The following is a 9681-nucleotide window of genomic DNA, read 5'->3' on the forward strand; positions in this document are numbered from 1 at the left end:
TGCAGAGCTCATCAGTCCCTGTAGCACCCTGTTGCTATGGCAATACAGTGTACGCCATAAAACAAGATGTTTTTGGAGAGGCTTATTATTCTAGTACTGTCACAAAATTTGGTAGACATGAGGCCATCAGGGAAATTAGAAGTTATATTAAGACTATGTGAGTGGCCAAGACAAAATGGATCTGTTGTGTCCCTGACAACAACTAAAAACCTCTCTTAGACCCATATTGGTAATTCAACTTTAAGTCCACAATTTTAAAATTTATTGTTGAATCACATTTTATTTGTTGCCATTTCTTGGACAAACAGGTCGCTCTTGGAAAAACTCCTAGTAAGGAATTCATCTAATCCACTTGAAACTTGTTCGTCATATAAGAAAGACCTTGAGGATGGAAAAATCCTTCAGCCTTTGTGCAATCTTTAAGCGCTGTGGCCATTGTGTTTGCCTACAATATTTGACTTTCAATCAAACAGGAAGTGTCTCTAACTCAAATATAAGGGCCACCTCGACTGTCCCAAACGTCATATATTTGATAAAAGTCCTGGTTTGAAAATGTCCATATCATCTTCAGTAGTCGTGCTTTTAGTGAAATAGTATCCCTAAAACCAATTTTTATGCTCCTTTCCACTAACCTGCAAATATGTCTAATTAACAAATCATTTCAAATACATTGAATGAAAAAATACATCATCACTGAATGTTATCTAGTGTTTTACTGAATCACTGGTCTTGTCTGCTAGTGTGCTTGCTCCTAAATGAACTGAGCACATCAGTTCTGTTCAATAAAATTTGGATGAACCGACCCTTGAGAACAGAGAAAGATAGAGACAGACAGAGAGAGACTTGACGGAGATCAACTGGATGTGAATGATGGTGTGTTCGGGTCCTCGCCCAGCCGTCCTGACTCCAGACAGCACCAATCAGTCATCACTGGAATGACACTCTCTCTCTCTCTCTCTCTCTCTCTCACACACACACAAACACCCCATCGGATCAACACACAAACACTGGTAATGGACAGATGATAATCAAACACGCTCCCTGTCACATAGCGCTCATCTCCGGCTTGATAGCAGAGGAGCACCACAGGGTCAGCGTGCTATTATTGCAGCTTCTCATTCATGCGGTTGTATTCCAGGTATGTGTGTGTATGTTGCGTGTGTGAGTGAGCTGAAAGGCTGCTGCTCACCACTGCTGCTCTGACAGCTTCTCTGACAGTAAAAGCAAAGAAGGAGAGAGAGAGAGAGAGAGAGAGAGAGAGAGAGGAACGAGGGCGACACAGATGCCGAGAAAGTGTGTATGTGTGTGTGAGAGAGAGAGAGAGAGAGAGAGAGAGGCGCCTTGTATCAAGAAAGTGACAGTGAGGGTCTGCGGAGAGAACAGAGAACAGAGGGAAAGAGTGAATGAGAATGTGTGTGCGTGTGTGTGTGTGTGTGTGGGTGCAATGCATGAAAATAGACGGAGCGACTGCGAAGATACAGAGAGAGCGATAGAAGTTGCAAAAAGCTGATGGAAGAGAGGGAGCAGACAGGGAATTAAGAAAAACCACAGCAAGAAGAAGAAGGAGAGAGGCGGCTTTGCGGCTGGATGGGAGCGCAGACTCGGGGCAGAGGATGAAGCGAAGAGGGGAGGTGGTGGTGGGGGGGGGGGACCAGTTTTAAAGAAGATGGGGACTGGTGAGCGCAACAGGAGAGAGAGGGGAGAAAAAAGACGGAGAGGCTGACGAAACGGAGAGAGAAATACAGAAAGAGGATTTAGATAGTGAGAAGAAGGGGTGGGGGGTGTCTGGTGGAGGAGTGCGGGAAAGGGAGTGGTAATTGAGAAGAATGAAAGGCTAAGAGCTTTGAAGACTGTATTAGTTGTACTGTGTGAAAGGGCTATGGATCATTTAGTGACATCGATGTATTGGATTGGGGATAATGGGGATTTATGGTGGCAGTTAAGGCCATACCAGCTGAATACCGTCCCAAATTGTCATAATGCGGGACGCGGGGCGGATTGGCGATGGGTACATGGGCGTGTGTCCATATGGAGCAGAGTGATGTAAGAGAGCAGTGTGAGAGACTAGAGATAGACACAGACAGAAGGCGAGTTTGAGGTACTTAAAATAGCAGCAGCGGGATGTAAAAAGTGACCCTTTACAAGTTTAAATCCGTCCTTAACAATCATACTCGGGTCAAAGTACAGAATCTGCATCATTTGCTCAAAGCAAAAATAAGTAAAAGTACTCGTTTTGCATAGTGCTGCCTCAGAGACTTTTTTTTCTTCTTATAATTATGCATATTATATAACACCTGCCTTTTGCAGCTTTAATAATGCCACAAAGTCGCTTTGAGGGACTAAAAATGAAGAGGGCTGAGTGTGAGAGAGGGAGAGAAGATTTGAAAATGAAGTGTTAACCGAATAAACACATTTCACATAGCCTCGATAGGTATTTACATCCTCTAAAAAGAAAGAAATGAGTTCAAGTCGTCACATCACAGGTTCCTGAGGCTCAGTGTGACATCGTCAAGAGGTGGTTTGTTTTGTCCTCATGGAAAGATTGAGCAAGAAGATAGAGAATATGAATAGTAATACATCAATCTGAGAAAGCTGCCGCCAACTTACAATGGGCGTGTTTTGAATAAGAATTTACTTCTCAATGATTCAGTCGTTGTCAAACTTCTGTGTTGTATGTTGATAAAAGAACTTACCATTCTAACACTCATCACCAAGATTTGACTGAGATGTCAAAGGCATAATATGTCATTTCCAAGTAGGTTAATGTCTGAAAACAAACAATTTTTATTTTTTATTTTGTTGCCATTTTTGCCACAGCTTATTGGATATGACAAATGCTGAAGCGAGATCTCATAGTTGGGGGTTTTGTAGACAGACCAGGAACACATTAGTGTTAGAAAAACATGGTGAAGTGTATTTTGCATAATATTTGACATTTGAGGCGTTAAAATATGTGCGGTCGATATATAGTGAAACTTTTGCGTGCCAAACAACAAAAGGTTTTTACACCTTGTTCAGTAAGTTAGCATCGGTGCAGAATCCCTGCTGGAGGTTGTCAGTGACACTCATGAGTGTGTGAACAGGGTGGAAGTGTGTAGGGAGTGTTCTGTAAAAGGCCCTGTGCCTTTAAGACATGGGCAGCATTTTAATATTGTAGAATCCATTGTTATGACTGTTAAATAACTGCAGAGAGGTGTTCACATTAAACTGTGTCTAAGAAAGTAAAGAAAGCATCATCATCTGGAACATTTCAGTCTTATCTGAGAGAATGCTTTCACCACTGGATGAACGTATCCACCAGAGTCAAAGTAAGACCAAACCTTAATATGTCCCAGCGTCTCTGCTCACCTGGTTATTCAGCAACAGGCCTAATTCAATCGCTTTTTAAAAACTCGACCTTCTATGAATGCTCTTTCACTGCACATAATCCGATTAAGGCTTCAACTTGATGACCCCTTTCGATTATTTTAAAAAGCTTCCTCTTATCCAGGGGAGCGGGACTTTTGCTGAGCATGCACCGATGTGTTTAATCACATTTGACTGTCGACTGTTCGCAGTTGCACATTTTCACACCTCACTCATGCCAAGTAGAATCGGAGTCTTCTACTTCTGACGGCTGAGCGGCTCCACTGGAGTAGCCGGAGGTTAAGCGGCTTGTTCACTTGGCGAAGTTGTTGAATAATAATGAGTTTTACTCACTCATTTACTTTGTATTCCCACACGGGTCCAAGTGGGATTTGATATCGAATATTCAGGTTTTAGATTCAGGGCTGCAACTCAAGAGTGAGTCCATTATGATTGAATTGTTTTTATTTTAGGGGTTTTTTTTTTTGTCTATAAAATGTCAAAGATAGTAAAACATCTCCATGCAGTTCCGCTGAGCCAAAAGTGACGACTTTATTTAGTTTTGTCCGACCTTAAGTCCAAAAAAAACCCCCGAAATATTCCAGACAAGCAGTAAATGTCACATTGTAAAGGTCTTCAGTTTGATTTCTTCGTCTCACAACAACAATATGAAACATAAAAGGGCTGCAGAATGCTTACTTTTGAGAAGCAGATCCATGCTAATGATTTTCACTTGAGAAATGTCTCATACGATGCATCGATTTGAAGAAATCGTTGAGGATAAAATGCTGAAAACCTGGCAAAGAGTGCCAAACATATCCAAGTATAAGCTGCATTCAAAAAATGCTTCTCAAGATTGTCCTCTCACATTTCAGTCCAACCTGCATTTAAAAACATAAAAACTATCTCCTGGCAGATCCTTCCCCTCCATCATAAAACCCCTCATTTTACATCTCATTAGTAGACTAAATGATTTCGATTCCGTCTTCTAATCGATTAATTGACTAATTGTTCCAGCTCTAATGCAGAACCGATGTTCACAAGCACGCTTCTCCAACCTTTAAGGCCCCCGCCATGTGGGACGCAGTAATTGCTGCATCCAGTTGTTTGATTCTCCTAATATGATTTTTATGGCGGATTGTACACCGGAGGTTTGAAGCATCAGCAGCACCGCAACCTCACCTGCGTCCCATCACCACCTGGGGGGGAGTTAGTCTCAAGGTTGTTCCAGTTGCCCACCTTTTTATTCGAGGAATTGGAGTTTTTAATGAAAAAAAAAAAAAAAAAAGAAGTACGGGCATCCCATTAAAATTTAAGCAGGCGTCGGGAGAATAGTGCAGCTTAAATATTTAAAAGGGAGAATGCCGCACACACTTCCATAAACTGAATATTGATATTTATTTTTAATGATTTAAAAGTCATTAAAAACATGACTTTGATGATATGATACGTTTCTATAATGATTAGGTTGGTGGTTTCAAACTTTTGAACTGTCTCCTCTAGAAATCCGACACACTACAATTAATGTTCCTTCAACCTGTACAGACATGTTGTTCTAGCACACAGTGTACCATTGTTCTGGGATTAACACGTCTTAAAAGCATGATGACCTTTTTGTGCCCCTCTTTGGTGAAAATAAAGTTTTTAAAGCAGTTTCATTACATAGACCTGGGAGGGGGTTCACAGATTGTAGTGTATGTACATCTTGGTTTGTTAGCTTAATGCTAACACATCATGGCAATTGCCTTTAATGGGCAAACCGAATTACCATCGATCACGGTAATTTTAACTCAAGAGACAATCTGTTTTCCTTGGGTAAAATAGATTGTTTCTAAGGGTGCATTCACACCTGAGCTGTTTTTGGTCCGACAGCTTGTTTGGTTTGGAGTGGTGTGAATGCTCAAACGAACTCAAGTGCGGACCAAAGAACTGAACTCTGGCTTGAAAACGGGAGTCTCAGTCCACTTCCACATGCACCAGAGTTTAATTCACTGTCGGTGAGAACATGATCCCAAACAAACAAGGGAAGTGAACCAAAAAGCAATGCATTGTGGGTTGAATTTGGCCGGATATGTCACGGCTAATCATAGCGTCTGTAAACGATGTCGAACAGGTTTGCCAAGAGCGGCTGAGGTTAGCATTGCTAACAACACCAGCCTTCAGTGCTCCTTGCAGCTGAACGTCCACATGTCTGTGCTAAATTGATCGATTTCCCAGTTGATCCTGACACAGCACATTTCATATAACTTGGGTTAATGCGCCCATTATAACAATCCACTACTGCTGTCTTCCAATATAAGCCCTTGAAAAAGGCAATAATCTATACATGCTTCGCTACAGTTACGGCTGAGTTTTAATTTATGCTGATAGATATGTGCTGCTTTGATCCACCATCACTTCTCAAACCTTTACTTTTAACCTCGACACCATCAGCTGGATGCAGCGAACCAGCCTCTTAACTAGCCTGAGTGTCTAAACTTTAATTTTTACACACATTAATAAAAACCTGCTCTAATTGATTTTCTGGCCACATGGGAGCAGCGGTAACAAGCTGCAAGCATTTACATATTCTCACCTTATGAAGTGAATATGTTGAACATGGTGCAGTAATAATCCTTTGCTCATATACATACCCAGCAGGAGCAGCATTGTAGTTCATTTGGAGTTGTGTTTGCGTCTGCATGATGATCTAGAGTTGGGTGCTGGCTTTCTTTTTTTCTTTATAAGTGAAGCAGGTTTTGTCTACTGCAGTTGGAAATAGTACTGTGAAGAAAACAGAGAAAACTCCCGTCCCTTACAACAAAAACAATGAGCTCAAAGGCGTTTAAAGTACAGTGTTTAGCTGAGAGATGCTGAAGAGTCAGGTGATCATCTCTACAAGTGATCTGTTTCATTTCTCGTTTAAAATAAGAATACAATTGTTGCTGTTTTAACGTCTAAAAATCCACTGAATCGACATCACACCAGATTAGGGTTAGAGTTTAGGTGAGATGAGATGCGATGCGATACGATATGATGAATACTTTATTTATCTCTAGAGGGGAAAATTGGGCGTTGCAGCAACACAAAGTCAATTATCAAGCAGGTAGTCCAAAATAAAAATAGAAACCGAATAAATAAGATAAATACAAATAAAATAAGAGGTGTACACAACTGGTAGATAAAGGAGTCAAGTGAACTATGAAGGACATTTTAGACATTCTGTGCAGTGACTGGCAAGTTAAAGTGAGAAGTTTTAAAGTGACTCTGCAGCAAGTTATGTAAACAGCAGTTTAGACGAATGAGGAAGTTGGAACTTGTTATGAGGAAGAAGGCAACAAAAAAAACAGCAGTTTTTAATAACTTTGGTCCATGGGCTTGTAATTTTACACAGATGTCCTTGGCATGATGTCAAACAAATGTGGTGATGTCCATATAGTTCATGGACTTGTTATGGCTACAAACATCGTCTAAAATAATTCATCTACTCAGGTTTGAATAGATGAATTGTATGTACAGTATGTTGAAGTACAATGGCTAACAGAGCACAAAGTCACTAACTACAGCATGTTCTTCTTTAAATAAATCCCTTTTAATGCATTTCGGCCTCACAGTTAATTTGTTACACGATTGATTCATGAAAACATAAGGAGACGTGATTTTTTAAAGTTGTTGAATCCAGTTTTAAGGGGTTGATTTTACTGACATTCTCGCTCACATCGAGTGTCTAGCCTCTCGGATAGTTTGTATTTTATTTGTCAAAGTTTGGAGATGTTGCTGAGCTTTTCTGCCTCTATCCTGTCAGAATGGTTGAGAATAGACCGCCATCATTTTTTGGTGCTCACGGCAATGAAAAATAACATTTTTAAAAATTCAACAGCACCCACTGTTTCCAGAAAACACATTCTGGTTTTTGTTAGAATAATCCGCAAAAAAAGTAGAAGAAGAAGAAGAAAAAAAAAAACAGGGCCACACAGTTTTCAGCGGAACAAAGTTTCTGCAGAGAAACATCACTCCTTAGTTTGAATTTGAAATACTTTACACAGCTTGTTCTGTGGATTATACGGCGTAATCATGACCCTGTTTCTGGAGAGAGAGATGTTACTGTGGAAAATCTCTTTTCAATTCTGAGTGAGAATTTCATCTCACTCAAATGTGTCCTGGTGGAGACACGAATAACTAGAAACCCTGGACTAACTGAATTGAAATGATCTGCAGGGCTTGTTTGTTTGTTCATCGTTTTTGTGAACTGGCCCTTTAAGAGCAACACAACCTGTTGCTGCTTTTCCTAAGCGACTTGCTTGTTGCTCCGCTTGCAGCAGCTGACATGCAAATCTACCCTGATTATCTCATAATAAACTGAGGAAATGCGAATTATGAATAAATGTGCATCACTGCTGTCTCGGGAAAAAGGGGGCCCTTATACTGACTGCATCTTATTCTTTCCCCTTAATGAACGCTGTTGAGTCACTCCCATGACCCTTTGGGCCTGAGAAACTTATTAAAGCTCAAATGTATGAGGTACACAGGAGCCGGTTGAGTAAACAAATTCCATTCTCCATTCCCAGGCCTGGTGTTGGGGATCCATGGTCTTTAATAAAGGCTGTATACTGTCTGTATTTGTGTGCGCTGATGGAAAGAGAGAGAGAGTGAGGGGGAGCGAGGAGGAGGAGGGCGAGAGAGGCAGACAGTGACGAAAAGACTCCTTTGAGTGGCGTGGGATTATTGAAATGCACCTGGAAAGTAAACTAATTTTCTGTGCGGGTCAGAGGACTGGTTATGGTAATAAAAAGAGAGATGTCATTAGATTCAGTGGTATTTGGAGAGTTCTCTGGAGAGGGAGGTAGGAGGAGGAGCGGTCCATGATATCCATGTGCGCGCGAGAAAAGAGAGGAAGAAGTGTGTTTTCCAATCTGCTCCCTTGCCTCTATCTCCGTCTCCTCTGTGTATATGTTATTCATGAGCTTGACCTACATGTGCCCGTGCTTGTGTGTGTGCATGTGTGTGTGTGTGTGTGTGCGTGTGCAGGTTCATGCTGGAGAAAGTGATAAGTTTCCGGTCCACTTTCCAAGATTCACCAACCACTTTCACGCTCTGACCACCCGGTTTGATGTTTTTTTTTTTTTCCTACAATAGAGTGCGATCTCCGGATGACAGTCTGCACTGTTTTTATGCTTTCATATTTGTCTTACTCTGCGCTTAGTGCTGCTGCAAGGACACAAACGCACACACACACACACACACACACACACGCACGCACGCACACACACACACACGCACCTGCCTTCTTTTTCTTCTGATTCTTTTTTCTTCCTGCAAGCACAGCTGCAGCTGCTGCCTAAAGTGTAAAATAAAAATAACAAAAAGGAAACAGCAGCAAGCGGGAAAGTATGCATTTGACGACTTAACATAAACCGTAGAACAGACCTGTTTTATCACTCCGAATAACAAAGTACGGCCGCAACAGATTGCAGTTAAGATGCTGTAGAGTCTCAGTGTTTGCAAAGATAAAGCTCCGTTCGTGGGTATAGCTGCCTCTCCGTCCTCTCACTCTTGCATTACATCATGTGAAATGCAAGCTGTCTCCTAAGCAACAGCGAGTCCAAAAAGAAAAAAAAAAAAAAGCTGGACGCAGCAGCATCAGATCTTTAGCCTCCCTGGTCTCTTTGGTGTCCTTCAGCATGAAGCATCACAGACATGGCCTGGTTAGTAAACATGAGCGGGCATGCTGTGTGCTGTTTACTTGTGTTACATTACAGGGGCATTCTGGGCACTGGATTTTTCACTTTTAACTGTAGCTGCCATCCGGAGCTGCAGACACGCAACATTGATATTTCTCCCCGCTTTGAGGATGTCGTCATGTGGCGTTGAAAGGGCGATTTGTCTTTGTAGGTTTTTCTTCTGAATACGGATGTTGTGGCAGAATGTGAAACTGACACATTCTGGAGTAATTTATACTCTTTTAGGGAGAACATTTCACCACAATCACAGCACTTTGGTACACATTTAGGACTGCACAAAAGATTATTGTCGTCATATTTTCATCTGAGAATAAGCCTCTTCTTAACTGCATTAATATTTTAATCCAGACAAATGTCAGAAATGAAGGAAAAAGACCAAAGATGATGTCTACAAATGACTCTTACTGTGGCTGACAGTCCAAAAAATTAGTAATATTCAATGTACATCAATATTAAACTTAAAAAGGACTTGTTGCACTTTCTGTTTAATATTGATGCACATTGAATATCACTAATTTTTTGGACTGTCAGTCACAGTAAGAGTCATTTGAAGACATAGTGTTTGGCCTGTTATTTTTGGCCCTTTTTGTTGCCTCTATTTTTAGAGATAGGACAG

General features: G+C 41.1%; 1 protein-coding gene across 3 annotated transcripts in view; it reads left to right on the top strand.

Moving 5' to 3' along the window:
• The window catches only part of cadm3 (cell adhesion molecule 3), a 112304-nt gene that overhangs the window by 79581 nt on the left and 23042 nt on the right, over nt 1–9681 (top strand). The window lies entirely within an intron of this gene.

Source organism: Labrus bergylta, chromosome 4 (genome assembly GCF_963930695.1).
Source record: "Labrus bergylta chromosome 4, fLabBer1.1, whole genome shotgun sequence".
In the NCBI taxonomy this organism is placed as follows: domain Eukaryota; kingdom Metazoa; phylum Chordata; class Actinopteri; order Labriformes; family Labridae; genus Labrus; species Labrus bergylta.